We start from the raw sequence: 22,568 nt of genomic DNA, 5'->3' as shown, positions 1-22,568 counted from the left end.
AATCAGTCCCACTCAAAGGCTGAGGTCTGAACACACTTTAATCAACCGACTATAAATCCACTGTCTGAGACTCTGCTCTATTGTGATTTTCACAGGACGGGGCTATATTTCCAGTAAGACCCAATATAAATAGCATATGGTGTAATTTTAAGTGGCGTTTGATCTCATGCCCTTGACTGTTTTTATGTTCTGTGCAAAATTCAGTCCCTTACACCATCACATCAAACATCTTTCACCTCCATACCTCGATATTGCATCATTTCTTAGACTGTGCAAAGACAAAATGTCATCAGACTCACACCAACCACATTTTACAGAATATCTTCATTTCACACACCTGATTTGAGTTGGTGTCTGTTCAGGTGAATTTCTCCCTGTTGGTATAAATGCATGTCAGAAACAATATATTGAACCATTACACTACTTGTGTGTGATATGTGATAATCCAAACTCTTATATCAACAAACTAATGATGATAATGATAATTCTTTGGCCGTAAACAGCAGGTGGTAACTTTGTAAACGGTTCTAACCTTTATACGTGTGTAAAATCAAGTTCAGATTATTAGCTGCGTCATTTTTATTATTAACTGAGTTTGGCTAACGCGGCTACACCAACGTAGCTAACATTTACCTTAGCTAGTTCCTCCACCTCTTTAGATAACTTCCGCCGGAATATTTATAAAGATGGAAAGCGCACAGGCTGATACAAAATACACAAGGTAGTGGTCACAAATTATTGTCATCGAGGAAAATAACAACGTTAGCTCACTTTGTCCTGCTAATTTCCAAGTTAGCAAGCTAATTTATAAACTCTGCCAGCTAGTGCCCGGAAAGCCAGAGATTGTCTATCGGTAAGATGGCTCACTCTGTCCCTACAGTGTTTTACAGTTACAAACGCCAATGCAGACGTATTTCAATGTTTCGGTATGAAATATTTGCTCTTAAACTGAAACTAGGTAGACACATAATATATTAAAGAAAGCATTCGTGTTTACTTGTATTGCTAAGACATTTATTTAAAATCCTTTTTTTGTCTTGTCCTGCCCTCAGTGGTCCTGTCCTGCTTCCATATAGCCATCAAAGGTACAATCAAGATATCAAAGGAACTATGAATGGAGGAAACACAATATACAATTTTGGTGAAGTGTTTTTGTAGTGTTGTGGTCTGTAAAAGAGGCTTTTATGGATCCTGGTTTGATGTACAGTGCAGTCTAACCGGCTCACATATGCATACATGCTGTGCTGTATGTTATTTTGCCAGGTAATATGAGACATGTCATGAAGAAATGTGGAGCATGCACATCTGTTTGTAGGAGATAAGGCATGGTGTGTGTGTGTGTGTTCTGTAACAGAGAAAAAAACTTCTGCCAACTCTGTACCTGGCAAAACCATTTTCTGACAAACATGTACCCAGTGGTACTGATTTATGTAGCGCACACTCTCTCTCTGTGTGTGTGTATGTGTGTGTGTCAGCAGCTGATCAGGGCTTAATGTCATCCACTGGGTGGTGGCTTCTTAAAGGCATCACGTGTATCTCTTTATGTTCCATCCCTCTCACAGTGTGTCTCTTTCATTCACTCATGTCTGACCTCAGTGCCCGAAGCTTTAATTTGATCTTACATGTATACATTGCAGCCAGGATGTAGTTTTCCCTTTGATGCATGTTGCACAGTTGGTCTATGCAGGCCCATGTAAAAGGATTAGGTGCACTGATATGATTGGAGCTGCAGCCTTATATACAGAAACAAACACAAACACACATAATGAAATGCACACATGAATGTACTTCCTAATATTGTTTTGATGAACACACACACTTCTAGGTCAATAGGAGCTTTGCGACAGTGTACTAATCCGCTGTGCCTTTTTGATTTACTCTGAGGGATTGATGGAAAGTTTGCCCAGTAGTTTATGCACACTAGTTGATTTTTTTTTTTACTTCAGCATGGTTCAAGCTGTATTTTGATTATATTAGTTTTGGTTGAGTTTGTCCACTGAGTGATTAAGGTTAAACGGATGTGAAGTCAGTTGTGTTAAATTGTGTTTGCCACCTTGAGCAGTTACAATTTAATCCCCTCAGATGAGAGCATTAAATTAGAAAATCCTCACAGTGCATCCAAAGCAGTGTTAACTCAAGAAGGTTATACTACAACTTGTACTCTGTTTAATATGTGAAAAGAATTATAAAAGTTCTTTTCCTTTTTTCATATTATATTTAGATTTTGTAGTGGTCATTCACAGTTTTGTTGCTTTTGCTCCATGCTAACTGTATATGTATTTACAGAGGATATATACCTACTTCCATCACAGCTGGTGAAATATAATTACTAACTCTAAGCAGGAATTTAGTGTAAAAACCAAAGGCTTGCTTTAGCACGTTTGTTGTAAAAGGCAGATTTAGAAGTAGGCTAAGCAAGAACTGTGATAATTGCTTGTTTACTTTATTAGTACAGCACATTTCTCTCGTATCTGTTATACAACACTGCAGCCTTCCACTGAACTCCTGCAGGTGTATGCTTGTTTGGTTCTGTGGCAATAGCATCTCACACATGGCTTTAGAGATTTAGTTTTGTTATGCCGAAAGTAGGTTTTATTATTTGATACAGTAAAAGACAAGGAGAGGGAAATGGAAATCTCAGTTCAGAATTATGTCATGACTGAGAATATGAAGACGTCTTCTTAAAATGCACAGCAGGGCGCGGCGCTCTAGAGTCGAAAAATTCTACCTGACGTGTTAGAGCACAAGTGAAAGCATGCGAATGAGAACGAAAGAGGATTTACATAAAGCACTTGAAGGCATTTACCCTCAGAAGTGACTGACTTGATTCTCTCTGAAACAACTGTCTGAATTTCTTACACTGTTGTGTAAGATTTGGACTTATATATGGCAGTTCTGAGGAGAATCACAATAAATATTTTAAGTCATTAAAACATAGTTTGTCTAATGTCATATGATTTGACTGTGAAGTAAAAAATAAGGACAAATCATGCTGTTCTTTTATCCACATGAGACCTATTTCAGAGGCAATCCTATTGTTACAAAGGATTTGTTTGGGTTGCAGTGCAATGACAAGTGTTATGGGAATTACTGTTCTAGGAAGTGTGTGTGTGTGTGTGTGTGTGTGTGTGTTTTGGGCTTAGAGATGGAGGGAAGCATTAATTCTTTGAGCGTCAGAACTAATCTAGGTGGGAAAAGGAGTTCACTGGAAAAGTTTTCAGCCATGTGTGTTGAACACAAAACCAGGCCTGTTTACTGTAGTTTGCTGCTTCTTCTGTATTGTATAACAGAAGAAAGATGGACATGTATGTATCATCTCAGATCACATTTAATAGTTTAATGGTCCGGATAGGGTTTCAAATAACACAGTCTATGTTCACGCTTGACATTAACAAGCAGGATGGCTGAGATGGACAGCTTCAAGTGTGTGAGAGAATGCATCTCAGCTCATCACTTATGATCACTCCCTTGCTCTATATGCAAATAAACTACTTCCCCACTTGACGTCCGTACATCACAGCCCATAATGTCTTTTTGAGTGCCACTCAGTGCTGCTCTTGTATCTACACATTAGCACGTTACCAAGATCTCTACATAACCTCGAGATTTTGAGAGTAATGACATGGTGAATAGTGAGATGAGACAGCACAAATCCCAGATTTATAGGTCAGAAGCTGCTGCTGGGTGTGTAGAAATAGTCATCCTATCAAATTAAAAGGTGATAATATGTCCACTGATCCTCAAATAATTTCTCAGTGAATGTGTAAATGAGGCTTCTGGCCTTTCCAGCTTCTCTTGCGGTACTGCAGTTTAGCTGATGAAAGAGTGGAGTGGCCAATTCTGCAGCTCTCCACCTGCTTCTTTGGTATGTAACTGATATTTAAATGTAATTATCCATTATATATCAATCTACAATCTAATTTGCTCTTGAAAACTGGGGACACTTCCCCTCCTCTAATGAGATGATGGATGGAGAGCTTTAGCACGTTTGCCACTAGAGAGCATCTTTTTTTCATTTAGAGATTGACCTTTATACCTTTTATTTCTTATATTTTTTACATGCTGATTCCCTGACACACTCTAAAAATGGTCTTTTACTTTCATCTCAGCTGTGAGTTCCTGCCACTGGATGTTCCATTTGTGGAAACAGCCCATCTATGAAGCTGCTGATCATCTTGTGACTGCAGCCTCATCAATAAGTCAGTGTTTATAATGTAGCACATGAACAGGAGTGATGTTCTCACTCCACGAGAGGGTCCTTGAGAACACGGATGAGTCATTTTTGAGTGAACATAAACATCTCCAGGGTTAATGCTGAGAGTTATATGACGTTATTCTGGTCAGGTCATCCATCTGGTGAGCTCATTAACAAGTATATTATAACCCCATGATTTCTTACATCACCGTTATGCCAGAACTATGAAAAGAACTAGGGCAATTTTAAATATAATAATGATAATAATATTAGTATCATATCAGTTTATGTTTATTCAGCCTTTAAATGTTTTCTAAGAAATGGACATGGGAATGCATCATGCAATAATTCAAAAATCTAAACTAAAGGACCGAGACACAGGTGATCAAAGGCCTAGATTTTGCATCCTGAATGATACATTTTGTTTTGTGAGCATTTGCAGCATGTTTGTTGTCAATTTAATGAAGGTGCCACCATAGCAATCGTAGGAGCTCCTTGTGTTGTTCATGCACTCAACAATGGACATTGGTCTTCTTTGTTGCCCTAGCTGTGATGCTGTCAGAAAGCACTTCCTGCTTATCTCCGTATCAGGGACAGTATGTACAGCATACAGCATAGACAGTATAGCTCTGTACAGTAAAAGTTACAGCACCAAATGGTCTCATCTGATCTGCAGATGTGTCATGTGACTCCCCAACAATCTGCTCTGTTGTTTCCACATTCAGAAAAGAAACAAGCAGCAGCATAGACCCCAGGCCTGGACAGCTGTGCCGCCTTAATTCCTGTTTTTTCCACTGCCTCTTAAAGGGTCATGCAATAAGATTGTGATCAATAACATGATATTGATTGCTTCCTCAGCATGTTGCTGTTGTTTATGTGTAGCATCTTACCGGGGTCTTTGTTAACATGAGCACCATATGCATGTATGTTTGTCTGTTGCCTTATGTACACTGCTGCCAATGCACATGATTACTTCATGAAGTCTGTATTTTATGTTGAGTTTCTGCACCCAGTTGTAAGGGTATGCATTTCTTTATAGCAGCTTAGAGCGGCGTTGTCTATTCATTAGAGCCAGTAGATGTTTTAAGATGATTATGAATGGCTGCTAACTTCAGAATGACCGGAGAGTTTGCAGTCAGGCTTGCACACATGTGGTTCCAAACTGATCATCATAGGAGAGACTGTAAAATATGAAAATGGGTACATGCATAAAAGAACTCAGACTTGGGGATTGTGGTTTGAAAAGCGAATTTATAAATTTGAGTCAAGGTGAGTTTTCTGTCCTTGAAAAGATTAGGCGAAGCTAAAGAAACTTGAATTTTAAAATGTCAAGGTGTTTCTTTAACCTGCCTCCTGTCTCCTTGAATGTGCATGAAGTCTCTGAGCTGAGACTTCTTCATGGTCAGGTTATAGGCAGAGTTTTCCTACCTTTTAAGACACATCTGCTGCCACATGTTGCACTTAGATAGTCAAACAGGCCAAAAATATGTTTATGTAGCGAGATAAATACTTTACATTTTCTAAGTATCTCCTTGTCCTCGTTTTTTCCCATTTACATTTTCACTTGAGTTTTAGAATAAGTGATCTTCAGCACCATGATTTCCCAGTCTCTTCTTCTAACTGACCTAAATTCTTATACCCCCATCCTGTTCTCCATCCCTTCACTTTTAAGTGCTCTTCTGATTCAAGGTGCCCCGACAATTGGTCTGGCATGACAGTTTTTCACCCTAATCCTCAGACCTGTTGTCATGGAAATTGGGCTCTCCAAATAGCACCCCTCACATTCAGCGCCCCACACATGAAACATGAATGATGAATTTGAGTTTTGTCACTGTATGTGTGTGTGAGGGAGGCCAGCGGACGGATTTCTGCAGTTAATCACTCCTTCTGTCATTTCTTTAGAGGAAAAAGAAAAAGGAGAAGAAAAGGATGCAGTGAATAGAGACTGGAAGGTAGACAATCTGCCCAGTTGTTAATTTCTCAATACTGGACTGCTGCATTCAGACAGGGTTTGTGAGTTTGCCTAATTGCTTCGGGCTCCAAACTGTTCAATACACAAAGAAAAACTAGGCTAGCTTTAAAATAGATAGCGCTTGCTGAGTCTCATTGTGGTGAATGGGGCAGTTATAACAGCCCTGACTGAAACATGGTGAGTGTGTGCAGATAAGTGTTCTCGGTGTACTTCACTTCACATTTTTATATTACTTTTTAGGTATGTGGTTAGTATCTCTGTTTATTCTGCAACATTGGACAAGCAACACACTCACTGTAGCGAAATGCAACTTAACAGATCTAGCTGTGAGCAGGACTCACATAGACTAGTGAACAAGTGATTACACATTTGGCATTAACCAGTGTTTGTGTAGCTCTTCTTGTGGTCATGTAAATGAATGTGTGTGCAGTGGTTTGTTCCAGAGGGGGATGAGTTTTTCCTCTTATTTGTTACTTGGAAGTTTCTGAAAGGCGGTTGACCTCTTACCCAAACACTTTCAGTCCTAACAGACTGCTGGGAGCCTGTAACCTCTCATGAAGTCATTAAGATCAACAACAGGGCCGTTGACCTAGTTGTTGACCCTCCTGGTTATCATGTGAGTTTCAACAGGGTCGAGGTGGAATATCCTTGAGCTAAGCAACCATATATATATATATATATATATATTTACTAAACGTCAAGATAGGATAAAGATTTCATTTGTTTCAGTGCTAAAAAATATAGAACATGACCCTGAAAATAGTCTTATTTAGGATTAGTTCTTTACACGAATTGAAATGATTTAAACTAAGAGAGAGTATGAGCCTGAATATATGATATGCTTTATTGTGTTTATTAGCAGGTTAGAGTGTTCATTTGCTCTTGATTAACATTGAATGAAGTACTTTATAATGGACTACATTATGTTTCCATCTTCACTGCTAATCAAGCATTGAGTGGCTGAGTAGGTCTGTTACCATAGAAACCTAATAAATGAACCAAATGACTGGATTGGATATGTAGTTGTTCTAGTCATTAATGGGTAACTAATAGAGCACTTTGTTTTAATTAAAGGAACATGAAAATCAGTATGTGTGTCTGTGTGTGGGTGTAGGTGGAATTGTGTGATCGTGTAATTATTTTTTTAATGAATTGCATGAGGTCCTGTTCTTTCCTAATGAGTCTTCTTCTTCTTTGTCTTTTCCAATGAGTTATGCTCTCTCAGTGAACTCTGTTCTCTCGGATTTAGCTCAGATATTATTGCAGCCACGTGTTGCTATTATGATGTCTGTCATATGATTCTGTTTTCATGTGGGCAGCCTTTGATTTTTATCAAGTGCAGTGTCTAAACATTTTCAATGAACCCAGTGTCCCTCTTAACTTAATGAAACTTCATCTGTTCTGCCAAAAGGGTTTTCCACTTTAGAACAGTTTTTTTGTGAGTTGAAAGGCAAGACGGAATGATAATAAGACACGTGTGTAAAGCACAATATGACTTGATTTAGTGTGAAAAATTGATTTGATGTGCATATTTAAAAAAAAAAAGTATGACTCATGCAGCCTTTCCTTGTTGTGTCCCATCAATTCATCATCATCATCCTAATGACAAACTGCATCCTGTCTTTCATTTCCTCTGCTGGTGTTAATGGCTAAAACCAGATTTGCTATTAACTAGTATGCAAGAATTTCTGAAATGGCCACAAGTACTGTACATGCTTCCGAAGAGGTGATTATAAAACAAATAATCTAATTGTGTTGCTTCCACTTGCTTAGAAAACATGCAGCTTTATACAGAGTGATTATCGCTCAGCCAATGGATCTAATGCTGTGCAAAATGCTTTTTTCTGCACTGTGTGCAGTGATTTGCTGTTTTTAATTACAAATTCTCCCACTTATTCAGGAGTTTCTATATAAATCATTAAGGAAATTGTGCTAGTGGTAGAGGGTATGCTAAAACAAAAGTGTAGTAGGCCATGTTGAAAAGATTAATGAAATCTATATATACATCTATATACACAATCTACATATATCTGTTCTGTAGTTTACGTGCACAAATGCTCGGTTAAAGTCTTATTGTCTTCATGGTCCAGACTCAACAGTGCCCTTGTAACCCTTTGCACTTAAAGGTTAAAAACAAGCGAGCCAAAATAATCTGTTTGATATAGACAGGCTCTACTTTGTATCTTCAGGTTGACCTTGTAACTGATCGTAATGGCTACAGAGTAGCACGCAAGGGGCATTAACTCGACTTCACCCCACTTTTTGTTGGCTTTCAAACAGGAAGGTGGACCTGTAGGGGTCTCCCCTCTGGGCGTACCTGCTTCCTGTTTCTGCTTGGCAAAGAGAAAAGTGTTACAACGGAGCTGCCAAAGGGGTTGACTCTCTTTGAAGACTGCACATATGCAGAGGTAAGTCAAGTTTCTATTATTTTCTTTAATATTGAGCTCAAGCAATGATATGGCACTTCACCTCACTGTGCAATGAACACTTTCTTAGAGGTCACAACACTTGAAAAAGTTGTTGAGATATCCATGCATAATTATGTGTGTGTACAGGTGGACTTCGGGGTGTGTGTTTTGACTGTGTGTGGGTCAGGTACAGCCCTTTGACAGCACTCTGTGCTGTCTGCTCCTCCTATTATCTCATCCTCTCTCTGCAGGCTGCCAACATCCAACGCAATAATTAGCAATCAGTCTCGCCCCGGTGGCTCCATTCACTGACCCACAGCATCTCTCTCTCTCTCAATCACACACACATACACACAGCACAAGCAGGAGCAAATATCAAATCTCAGAGTGGGAGTTAGGGGCTCAATTAGAATACATCCTCATGGGGCAAATTATTGTCTGTGCCAACACATCCAACAATTCTCACTAACTTTTCTTATGCATTTGATGGAAAGACAGGTGATGTCTCTCAATGGCTTCAAGTTTGCTTTGACTCCCTAAAATGTTCCTTTTCATTATCAAGAGGTAAAAAAGCTTCCAGCTATGACACAGATACACCCAAACACACAAGGTTGCATATTGGACCATCACTGATGTTTCCTTATCTACTGCTGTCTGCACAATGTTCTTTACGGCTGCAGCTTTGGGACGAGAAAGCACAACAACACTCGGGCCGTTGTGACAAAGACACAGCAGAACAGAGGAGACACTCATTACAATGAAAGGAGATTAGAGGAGGCATCACTGCAATATGGCCAGATGATAGAATGACTGAAAATTAAACAAGGTTTAGCCCAAAACATTTGAGTAAAACAGGTTAATGGAGAATCAGGAGCGTGTGCAAATTCAGGAAAACACAACGGCGACACACAAAATGAAAAAGCACTTCAAGTAATGAAGTTCCCATACATGTTCTTTCCTATTATAATCAGCTTTTCTTTTCATTTGGCTGCATGAAAAGAAGCACAATAGCTTTTAAAGTGCTATTGACAACAAAACACTAAAGCGCTCAGCGAATTTATTTCTTTGCACAAGATCAGCAGGTGAAAGAAAAATGCCTCCTGACAAGTGAGGTTTGTGCACTCTGACAGCAGATAGCGAGTTACTCTGCAGCCATTAATGTAGTTGGAAAAGGGCACTCATCCCTGCAGAGCCAGGAGGGCAGAGAGAAAAACATAATGTGGTCTATCTGTGAGTTCAGTTGTCAGAGAAACTTTTTCTTCCTCTTCCAGGAACGTTATTGTTATATATAGGTATATTATTATTGTCATTTGTCAGTTCTTTGGTTTATGGTCTGTTGTCTTGAAGGCTGACAGCCTTACAGATCTGCCAGTCTGGCTGTAGACTCTGAGACCTGCTTAAAAGAATGAGAGATGCTCTAACTCTAAGAAACAAAAAACTTGTATCGCTAGCCTTCCTTTTACTGGATTTGAACAATCACTGTACCCCCTCCTGCAGTGAATAATTCTCCCAGCCGTTCTAATCAGCTTCACTTTTCATCAGCAGTGAAAGACCTAAAGCCTCAACTTCTGCACCGCCCGCTGACTGAGTTGAATAAGTCAAAAAGAAAGAGGGGCAGTAAATGAGAGGGCGGGCGAGAGAGCACCTGATGAAAGGAAGAAAGAAAAACTAGTGTTAAAAAAAGGGAAAAAAAACAGACAAGGACAGGCTGCACCCTCCAGTGCCTTTGTCCTATTGGCTGAGGGCCCACCCGGTGCTGGCGGCAACCGATGACATCACTGTGTGAAGCGCGACGGGGGAGGGCGGGGCCTCTGCTGACTCTAGTCACCCTGGCAACAGGTTCACTTGTGTGCATATGTGTGTGCTTGCTAGAGTTGTGGTGTCATTGCCTCACTTCTGCATATAAGTGTGCTGCCAATTCTCTTTCATGATGCCCCCCGCCCCCCCCCCCCAATAAGATTTGGTGATGTCTACTCTTTTCCTGCTTTGTCCTAAAGTCATCTTTCCTTTTTGTCCTCTCTGCTTCCTCCTTCTGCATTCTTATTGTACTGTTTTTTTTTATTTTTCTTCATCCTTCCCCCTCATCTCTCTCGTCCTCCTCCCTTCCTCTCTTAGTATTCAGTGGAGTCTATCGTAAGTGGATTGGTGGTGTGCCCACTTAAAAGGAGTGGAGGAATCACACCACTAATCCCATTGTGACAGAACAAGAGCAGAGGCAGGCTTGTGTGTGTGTGTGTGTGTATGTGTGTGTGTGAATGTCACTATTTCTATATGAAGAAAATGTGTCTAAAAACAATTTAGAGAGGGATATCCTATAGATGGGAGAGACAAGGAGCCTCCATGTGTGTGCCCTGTTAAATCAGGCATGTAACACCAGCTTTTATAAGAAAAGCCTCTCTAGTCTCCTGTGATAAGTGGCAGGCTTCTCTGATCTGTACATGAAAGACCCGGCACAAGAAAGGGAGAGAGAGAGAGAGAAGGTAGAGAGGAACAGAGGTGGAAGAAGAAAGGGGAACAAAGTAGAAATGAGAAAGCTGAGGATCAGTGTGGCCCAACCAGAGATTTTTTTTTTTAACTTCCTGGGGAGTTTGCTGTACCGTTTACTAATGACAAAAGATGAGAATGAAATTCAGGAGAGTGACAGAGCATCACACCTCAAAAGGCAAAGAAAGCAACAGGTCTCCCAAACTAAATAGAAAAGTTACCAAAAAAGTATCACAAACTGCAGATCCCCCATGGCCTGGCTTCAAAATGACCCCCCAGTCCTTCTTACTTAAAACTGCATAACCATGCTTCCTACCAGGTGAAAAAAGTTCCATTTTTGACAACTGTATTGTGGCTAATTTATATATAGCTCTATTATTTTAATGATATTAAGACTTAACATTTCTTCCTGCTTCCACCTCAGCTCCATTTGTGCTTCACTAATTTGCATGTTTCTGCAGTTTGTGTGGACCATGATGCTGCCAAAATGGCAGCAATTGCAGCCATTCATGATTTTATACGGTCTATGCCTTTTTCTTTAAGTACGGAGAAAGCATATTAGATTACTCCACAGAGCTGCCAATATAGAAGATATACAATATCTTACAATATATGTAAGAAGAGACACAAGGGTGAGTGACAAGAGTTTAGCAAGCCAGTACCCAGATTTGGGCTGATCCCTTTTCTTTGCTTTTGGAAGTGTAAATATGCAAATCATCACCTTGTTATGATTTGTGTGTGTGTTTGTGTGTGTGTGTGTGTGCATTAGTGTTGGCTGCCCTTGCTTCATGGTACTGGTGATTAGTGTCACTACAAGTGACCTTAATGGGAGCTCCTGCAGTCAGAACATTAGTTTGGTTACTCAATCTTCATCATTTTTTTACATTTTTGGTTATGCATGAGAGTATTTTTTATTTACCATTCTCTTAATTCAAAGGTAAAAAAGAAAGACCACTTTTATCCTATATACTTACTTCTTCCTTATGGCCTTTCTACACTGTGCGATTTTTAGCGAACTTATAAGACCATTGCATGACACACTACACGACGTGAATCTAATAAACTTTGGTACAACATCAAGTTTGATGCGTGCAGATTGTACGATGACCATTTACTGAATCGCAGGCGATCACAGGTTATGTCGTACGTCAACATGCGAGGAGAAGGAAGACGTGGATGTGGGCCGTCGTGGAACCTGTCTCACAGTGCGACGTAAGACCACCGATTTAGAGCCACAACCAAAGATATCGCCACGATTCTCCTACGATGCTCGTCTTTCATCTGGGACAGTCCAAAATCGCACAGTGTAAACCAGGCATTAGACAGACTGAACTATAGATCCTAGCTGTAATATGGTTTGTAAAGAAAAAATAAATAGCAAAAGCACACAGATTACAGAAAGACTTTACTGATCCTCATCCTCCACAGACTTGAATGCACCATGCCAATAACAGCATTTCTTTCTTGTCATCTTTCCCCTTCATCCCTCCCTTTTTCTCATCACCCACCAGGCGCGTACACGCTTCCCTTTCAGTCCTGACACTCCTGTTTTCTTCTCTCTGCTCCTGCCACCCCTCGCCCTGTGGGAGGTAGAAGGAGATTTATAGAGGCTGAAGTGATATCATTGTTAGTGCCTGTCTTCTGAGCCTCTCTTTGAAACACACACACACACACACACACAGGCAGAAATAATGGACGACAAACGAAAAGAGATGACTGAGCAAGATGTGAAGGGACACACACACACCACACAAATGCACACCCTCCTTAGCACTGCTTGTCTGCCGTCAAGAGGGTTTGTTCCCACGCTATAGGGAGTGTGTCTCATGACTGGCCAGCTGTGTGTGTACTTTTTAGAGGGTGTATCAGGACACTAGGGGCTCCTCCTTGGAGATTAAAGTCATGTTTTAAGGTCAGAGAGGGCTTCTGCTGGTGGCTTGGGGATTTGCACACACACACACACACACACACTTAATCAGTTACCTCAGGACAGAATTAAGGGCGTCACTGTTGTCCAACAAACCATAATAGCCGATTCCAAATGCAATAAGGTGTGTGTTATCTAATATCTGGTTAGATAATTCCATAAAGTGACCAGAGGTCCCAGTAACCAACATCTATCATCAGATGTGGTCAAGACTTCTTATCTGTAAGGCCCAGTTTCTGTCTTTATATCTGATTTGGTCCAACCAGTTTTTCTCTGTAGATAAAAATCTCATAATTGCATAATCAGAGCAGAATTATTTACTGTAAATATTCCTTTGTCATCCATGATTACAGGTTATTGTCGTTGATTTTCTTGTCATATCCATAACGTTCACACATATTTGAGAGCAGGTTTATGCAAGGGTAAACAAGATCAGATGACGGTTTAATATGTGTTGTTTTAGGAAGGACAGGAACATAGAATATATAGTAATTTCCATTTTATACTTTAAATTCCCAGAAGCCGCAGTACAGCTGTTTCTCTCTTTTCATGATCAGCTTTACACAATTCTGTTAGGATCTGCTGTACTGCTTACGTTGGCCCCGGCCCCTATTTCCTCATTACCAGCCCTGTATCCTCAATGACCTTGACTTAGAATGTTTAATTTGGATGGTATCATTTACATCTAAATTAGCATTAGTTACAAATATTGACTGCCCTCCCTCCGAATTGAATCAACCCCATTGATCCAATTTAAGCCAACGACAAATACAACTGGGGATAATGTGATACCATTCAAAGTCTAAACAAAAAGTAATAGGCTCAGATGGATTAGAGTGCCAGAAGTAATGAAATGTAGAGACGGTTGCCATTATAAATAAGCTCCGCATGCAAGAGTAATGAAACCTTTTTGGTGGAAAATCTGCTGTATTTTGTAAGACTGACAGTGGATATGGTCTACATTTGTTTTCTAAGGTTTATAACTATAATCATAACTTTAATTGTCTTGAAAGGAATATTAATTTTTAGATTTATGACTTAAGCTGATTATTCGGGAAGTGTTTTTGGGGTGAACCAAGGAGGAGGATTATAGAAAGGGTTAAAAGGCTGTTTTTGAACATGGGTTTTAATTCTGGTCAATCCCATTGTTGTGGTACTCTGTGGCTTTAAGGCCAGTGTGTTTCTCAGTTGACTGATTTTGGGGTGTCAACGTGTTTTGATGTGATTCTTTGTCTGTCTAGACAGATGACATTTGTGACAATGAGCTTATTTGTGTCACAAGTGCTAATACTTCAGAGTCAGTGTTTGTGTGTATGGTGTTGACTTATGCAGACCCGACAAATACATTCAATAACAGCATGATTCCTCATGATGTTAATCCATCTAAAGGTCTGGGCTGTTGCAAATTATTTGTGAGTATAGATGATTTCTAGAGAAAAAAGCACAATATAAACTCTCATGTGGACCCAGTACTCTGACCTCCTTCTAATTGGTGCACTCAGCCCCAGAGCACATCCTAACCTTTAAATGGTCAACCTTCCCAGACTCTGAGGACAGCCTGGGGCTCTTTCCAAGGAAATACAAGCTGGTTTGTGCAGTATTGAACATCAGGGCATGTAGAAATGTTACTACTTAAATAAAACAGTTATAATTACAAATTTGTATTCTTTGTTTTTGAGGTCATGAAGAGCCAGCAGCTGTTATAGTCAAGCATAGACAAGCTGCTACCTAGTCCCACCATGACAGAAATTGTCTTGTTGATTGCTATTTGACAGTCACAGTTGGACAACACTGCTGCTATATAATTTGTAATAAGAAGGCAACAGGTTGTTAGTGTGATCACAAGGCAAAAACAGAGGGAAATGTGTGTTTTCCTGGATACGCCTTGAATCCTCATCCACAGGTCTGCATTCATGTCTGTTTGTGGGCTTTTGTTTATTGGTGTGTGAATGCAGAGCAGCAGACCAGTGTTCATATTGATAGTAGTGCCTCTGCTGTATTGACTGTTTTAGAAGCCCAGCTCAATTTCCCAATAGGTCATCCATGCAACAACATTTCTGTGTGTTGTGTTCTTCTGAGTAACTTTGCATATAGATATATTTTGAAGAATTTCTATGGTTTTAGTAGCAAATATTGATTCTTCACTACTGTACACATGCTGTCAATACCTTCAGCTGCTTTGCCCTCCATTAGTGTGGGATAGCTAGATCAGATGTGTATTGATTTTAGCAGTAGACAGACAGTGCTTTTATTGTGTACAATCATTGGGCTTTTCTGATACACAATAACACTAATACATGTACATTGTGACATAGCCATTAGTGTCCGATTTCACCATCTTGTTTTGAAAATAGAGACATTTTTTTGACAATTTCAGAAATAATAATGTTTATCTGCAGTTTGAAATGCATTGAAATATATATGGGGGCTGCATTTGGAAAAGTGACTGCATCTGAATACTGTATCTACTTGTAGGTTATCTGTAGACACAATAAAGTGCATACACATTCTTTTGCACACACACACACAGACACACACACACACCCCCCCCCCCCTCCAAATGTCAGAAAGAATTGATTGTGAGATTGTGAACAAGAGCCCACGGGCAATTTCAGGTTTTGTTTGTCTCTACAAATATATAAAAAACTGACAGTGTATTTAAAGGTCAAAACTAAAGAAACTGTGTGAGTGTGCATGTGTGTGGCCAAAGATGATGGATATATTTGGGAATGAAGAAGAAGTGATGTGATAAATGTCTGTAACATTTTTGGATCATCCATATAATAAAAATAAAGCAATGGAAACATTAAGAAGTGATTTATAATATTGTCTTGGTAATTAGCTTGATCTTTTAAAACATATGACAGACTGATTGTGAGCAAGGTAGTACTAGGTTGTTGTGCAAGATGCTTCATTACTGTATGTTAAAGAATCGTGTTAAATTGTGTAAGGAAGTATTAAAATGATTTTTTTTCTTTCTCATAGCTGCTATTAAGGAGACACTGATGTCTAAACAACACCTGAAAGACTACAGCAAATTTGAAAAGTGCAAGCATCCATGTGGAAGTGTCAAAACCTGAAGTTCCTCCCATAACCTCCTGAAACCTCACTATAAAAGTAAGTTAATTCCCATAGACTGCCATGTAAAAATGTCCCACTCTAAACATGTTTACAGCATGGTACAAAAACAATGACGAGTTTTGTAACAAATGTACAGGGGATTCATTTGTGTATATGTTACAAACTTTACAAACTTTTAAGACTTTGTCAAAGTTTGTATAATTATTAAGGGTGTGGCTGCTGTGAGCGACAGATGGGCGTCCTGCTCCTCCACCTCTGTGCCTCCATGTGGATTAAACTGGAGGTTAGGCGGAGTAACCGGCTGATCAGAAACCTAAGGGTCACAAATGGTTAGTCCATATAACCCTCCATAATAACATGACATAGTGATTTGAGATATAAAACTGTACACATTTCTTATTTCTGTCATATATTTTCATTAGTGGGTCAGTCACCATTGGGTTACCTTGTTTAATGATAGGCAGTTTAAACATTCCACCAGTAAAAGCACAGGACCTCACACTCCCACATTAATCTGTTTTTCTGCCGGAGGAGCCCCTGCCTTGTGAATTTAATCCCAGTCTCATTCCACAGGCACTAATCCTGCAGATTATAGACCCCTCACTCCAGTACATGCATACACATGCAGCACATTATTAACAGCATCTTTATTAATTGTGACAATCCTCTCGAAGGGATACTGCCCCCTCAGCGTTTGCCAGCATGACACCAGCTGAGACACACATTAACGCACACACACTACATGTAGGTCATCATATATAACAGTGTACCGGTATGTAATCTATATACTTTCACACGCAGACACACACACACCATTTGACCCAAGACTCACTCTAAACATATTGTTGATCGTAGATAGTCTATAGCTTTAGTGCAGCCATCACACACACACACACACACACACTGGGCACAAATGATTAAGATGATTAAATCCATGCTAGTAATCTGTCTCAGTGTCAGTCATAAAACAAACGACTAAAATATGCTGACTTTCACCACATGTCAGAAGAATATGATGTCAGGATTACACAAACACATGTCTCTCTCTGATTATATGTAATCACATATAATCTGTAATTATATAGACACTGGTCATAGGAGGCACATATTAATCCATTTGACCTGGTAAAGACATAGATATGGGGCCCAAAGATAGGCACAGATTACATTAGCAGTGAGGAGTGCAGATAAGCAGGATTAATAACATTTCAATATCTTGGAAGAGTGCTACATAATGCTATACATACATATCTTTATCAATGTCAGTTTGTATGTTCTTATGTTCTCCTACATTAGTAAAAGATTTTTTTTTCTTTTGCATTGTAGCAATCAGCATCACTTTGCTTTCTTGTATTGTCTTTAGATTACTATGTTGCTTGCAAACCATTGAGCCACTCATACCGGCTCCATCCTGATGTATTCCCACAACCAGCAATCAGCACTATAGTTACAAAGGCATTGCTTAAAAGAGAAATATAAATTGGAGATTAATAGGTATTTCCAAAAAACAAGATAATGCTCTGATTTTCAGTGCTGCTAATTTCTGGCAGCCTTTGAGCATGTGTGTATGTATATGCATGAGAGAGATTATTATTATAATAGAGGACTGCCAGGATCTCAAGTGCATGTGTGTGCTGTGAGATGGAGTGATGCCAAAGACTCTACATTAGCTCGAGATCGGAGTATCATGTCATAATCCCTCTGCAGTTCTGTGCATGATGGCTCCACTGTCTCGCCGTGTCTCTGCATTTTCAGCTCAAGCAATTATTCTTCATATAAGCAGGTCAGCAGCCAGGCAGGCATCCAGACTGCCACCAGTTCTAAAAACCAGTCAATGGATGCTTATTCTTCTTCTAGCACTGAAGAAATGTCACTTGGTGTTAAGAATGTATTTGTGTCCTCCTTTTTTAATACAGCGATAGTTGGCTGATCTCATAGTAAGTTCACATTTCTATCCACTCCCCCCTTTGGAAAATAATCTTATGCAAACTGTTTTTCAAAATAAACTTTATTTCCTCTATGTAAAGCTGTGCAGCAAATAATTTACTGTTTAGTCCATACAGTGCTGATACTGTTTTCTTGAGTGTGTGTGACTGGGCGCCATCTTGGCTCTACTGAGCAGCACTGGACTGGAGCCAAGATGGCAGATGGCTGCTTGTCTGCAGGGTTTGGATTCCTACATGGCCTCTAATACAGCATACACAGACAACTGGGTGGAGGAAGATGCTGCCCGGACGAGGATGCTGGTATTTATTGTTTCTCTGTGTGTGCCTCTCTCTCTCTCTCTTGTTTCTTTTCTCAGCATCATTTAAGGTTTTACCACCCACGGATTCTGCACTTCTTTTTTTAGTATTCTGTGTTACAAAAATACGAATATGAAACAGAGATTAGAAAAAATAAATTACATATAAGTTCAATGAATTATATTGAACAAAATGGATTGTTCTGTTTTTGTATTGTTTGCATTGCAGAACATTTTGCTGATTCTCTGTGTCGCAGCTTTCAATTTGTGCATTGCAATCAGCTGCAGATATGAAACATGCGACAGAAGATGAGATTACAACTTTGCTGCGCATCTGAAAAACAAGAGGCCAAACAAATGGATGTAAGCTGGAGAAATGCTGAGCACAGAATTATGAGTTTATTTTATGAGCAGGTATTAGAGGAGAGGAGAATAATCTGAGCAGGTTAGAATCACTGCTTCAGCAGCAGCAGCAGAGATATCTACATCTTTCTCATTCCTATTTTTTTATCCTTTTTGTTATGTATTCCTTCTTCTTTGCCCTAATTTTTCCATATTGTGATACCATTTTTGTCCAATTTGTTGCCTCCCTGACTCCATCACATCCATCTCAACCTCTCTCTGCATCCCATTCTCTTTTTTCCATCTCAAGCTCTCTCCTGGAGCAACAGTAGTATGTATACACCCAGTTGCCGTGGCAACCTGAGGAGGCCACATGAGCGGGTGGATGAACAAAAGGCCCAGAGACCCTCATCTACAGAGAGAGCGAGAGAGAGAGAGAGAGAGAGAGAGAAGGAAAATCAGATTTCATTTTTAGGCGAGGGGCTTGTGGAAAATGAGGAGGTGGTGGAGGAGGAAGAGGAGGAGGAGGAAGGGAGGGATGGATAGTGTAGGTGAAGTGAGTTCATAAATGAAAGAGATGGGGGGAAGGGAGATATGGTTAACAAAAAAGGTTTCAGTGAATAAAAAAAAACATGTAACAGTGCATTATGGTATCTTTAGTAAAGGGTATTACAAATGACGCTGAGGTGCAGGTAATTAGGTCTCATCATAGAAGATAACATAATTTCCATTTTGAAGGCCAGCTGTGTGAACAAATCAGATTTTCTACTTACATGTAGAAATAACAGGCTGGCAGTGTATACAGTATGTACTGTGATACTGACAGGAATCCATTGTTCCAACGTTTTCAGTATTCTAAGCTGAGAAGGAGTTCACTGTGGTATCATGCCACGGTGTGTAAGTAAAATAAGACTTTTAATGTCATGAATTTAAAGATATCTCTATGTCATTTGTGTGCATGAACTCGTATTGTAAGCTACCCACATGTTATTTCTGGCTGTTAGGTTCCTAAACGTCATGCAGCATGCATGTTTCATGTGCCAAAAGTTATGTTATACAACCAAAACATAATTAGTGTGGTTTATGATATTCAATGAGTTTAGGGGTTAAGTTTTAGGGGTCTGGTGTGATGACTGTGTTGTCATAAAAATATAATTACTCCTACAGTGAATCCATCCATCCTCTAATAGGCGAACCTCTAGGCTTCTTCCAATTAGTCCAGCTGTAAAGAAAACAATTGAATAAATCTTGTAAGTACTTTAATCAGCATCCCTGGCTGCATTGCTTGGATGGTAATTATGTTGCCCTTGTTGTTGCTCATTCTAAACAAGGGAGAAGGCATTCACTCAGTCTCACATATTAAGCTGTAACCCAGTAATAATTAGAGAGAAAAATTACACTTGGGAATATGTCAACTTGATTTCCACTTCAAGCTTTTCTCTCGTTATTTTTGCTCTTTTTCCGTAACAGTTGAATGAAAGAAGTGCAGCAACAACTCTGTCATCACACACACAGGAAATGTTTCAATGTGTTCAATTTCTTACCTGTCTGATTCTGCGTTAGAATAACCCTGAATGCTCTCATCGGGTCTACTAGAAGTTTGTAATTAACTGCTGAGCCCCCAGCAAATGGGCTCTTATTTATCTACGTAAACACAAAGAGCGCGACCCTCTGCAGGATTTACAGACAGGCCTTCAGGGCACTAGTGGGAGAACCATATTCAATTATCCTGCCCATTAGAAGTTGACAGGGGTGCGTGTGTGTGTATGTGTGTGTGTGTGTGTGTGTAACAGGACAGCCTTATGCAAATATAATTACACCAATTAAACCACAGAAGGGCCTCATAGGGGGTTTGTGAGGCAAGACTGGCAGCAGTTGTATTTAGTGTGATGGAGCTGGTTTGGTTCTCCATTTTCTGTGTGTGTGTGCTTGCATGGATGTAGGTTGATGTGTATGTGTGTGTATGTGGTTACTGACATTCTGGTAAAGCTTTTTCTTCACACTCGTCCCTCCCCCCCTCCCCCACCACCATCACACCAAACCCTCCCCCTGTCTGTCTTCAGGGAGTTGGATGAGCTCAAAGAAAAAGCGTTGGAGTGTTTGTAAGAGAGATGGAGGAAGGGATGAGGACATGGAGGGAAGTGCAAGCCAATCAGCTGCCACACCATAATAAACAGTGTGTAAAAAAGATGGATAATGGTCTCCTTCATAGTGATGGTGTCCGGCCCTCCACACTCTCTTTGTGCTGAATCCAGCAGCCCACTTCCTCACCATGCTGTAAGAAGGATCAGCCTCAAGTTCTGACACCATGTCTTCATGGAACTCCTTTAATCCCTTAAGATCAAGGTAGCAGACGACTGCACAGAGGTTAACATTTTAACAGTTTCATGACAGTTCCTGTCATCAAACTTTAATCTTTTGCAGACCTCTTGCTATTTTTCGCCTTCTTAGTCCAAATCAGTAAAAGCAGAGACAGGAAAAGACCATGTATTGGTTTAGATTGACTGACAGAGCTGGAGAGAAACCAGATCAATCTTTTATACACATTATTCACAATGTTTCTCTGTTTTCGCCTTAAGAGAAATTCAGGATGAGACGTTGTATGACAGAGATGGTGAAACAAGTGAGTGACTGGTTACAGTGATGTAATGCTATCTGACATTTATTGTGGATTTTTCGGCACATTTTCTTCCAGAGCCAAGAGTCGTTGTTCAGTGCCCCCGCCACAGGGGTAACACTAGCAACTGAGCCTGTCAGGTTAAATTTACACCCCAAGAAACTACCTGTTCCTACCAAAAGTGTGTGTGTGGAAGGGGGGGGGGGGGGGGGGGGGGGGGGGGGGGACAAAATGTCCAAAAGATTTTGCAGCCCTGCTCTCATGGCAGATCGATTGTAAAGCGACTGTATCACAAACATCAGCGGTTGCTGAAAGTTGTCATGTCGGTTTATTTTCTGGATACAGTGACAACATCACACACTCGACTGCACATAACAGCATTCTGGCAGAAATTACAGTTTTTTGTTAGTCCTTTGTGTATACCAAAGGCTCATTGTTAATGGGTCTTTTACGACTTGATTGCAATCTTGTGCAGGGTGATCCAAGGTAAAACATGCACTACTGTCAGTGAAAAATGAAACCTTTTTCTTACATCATTTCAATAATATATTCCCTGATCTCATTCAGTATTGAAAGAACATATGATTTATTATCTCTGCTCTCTTTGCTCTATTTTAAGCAAACTTTCCTCCCTCTTCTCCTCTCCTCTCCTCTTGCCTCCCTGTCCTCTGCTCTGCTCCTCTCTCCTATTAATCAGTCGGCAGATGTTTGGGAGGGATGTGTGCCACTCTCCGTCTCCTCCCCCTGTCCTCCTGTCACTCCCCTTTAAATTCCCTTTGAATTTCTTTCAATCTCAGCCTGCCGAATCTTAAAATGAAGAAGCTGTTGTCATGTCAGCAGACTCCCAGCTGGATTCACACTCCCTCCTTCCCTCCACAAACCTCCTCCCCCTCCTGATAAAATTATTAATCAATATTCATGTGCTGATTATTGAAGTGTGTCCATACTTAATAGATGTTATGTCAGTGTGTTCTCAACCTAACATGGCATTTTTTTTCTATCCATGTGCCTAGGAACCAGCCCATCTCTATGTTTCCACCTATTGCTCACCTTTGCTCCTGGTAACATTGGACTGTACTTGCCTCTAAGTATTGCAAATGCCACATTTGTGTTTAGAAACCAATAACTTCTTGTGCAGTTTGTGGGGTGTCTACACTGTGTGTTGTTTAGCATAGTGAAATGTTAAAATTAGCAGGATTTACTGCTGTGCACACTCTGTGACTATAAATGGAGATGCTGGGGATTGAACCCAGGACCTTGTACATGCGAAGCACACGCTCTACCACTGAGCTACATCCCC

At 40.1% G+C, this 22,568-nt stretch overlaps 1 non-coding gene across 1 annotated transcript; it reads right to left on the bottom strand.

Moving 5' to 3' along the window:
* Positions 1 to 22,496: 22,496 nt before the first annotated feature.
* Positions 22,497 to 22,568, bottom strand: trnaa-cgc (transfer RNA alanine (anticodon CGC)). Its single transcript has one exon. It is a non-coding gene; the product is annotated as a tRNA-Ala (tRNA).

The sequence above is a fragment of the Parambassis ranga genome, chromosome 18 (genome assembly GCF_900634625.1).
Source record: "Parambassis ranga chromosome 18, fParRan2.1, whole genome shotgun sequence".
Taxonomy (NCBI): Eukaryota; Metazoa; Chordata; class Actinopteri; family Ambassidae; genus Parambassis; species Parambassis ranga.
Note: the sequence above shows the minus strand (reverse complement) of the source record. Positions and strands in the feature narration are given on the sequence as shown.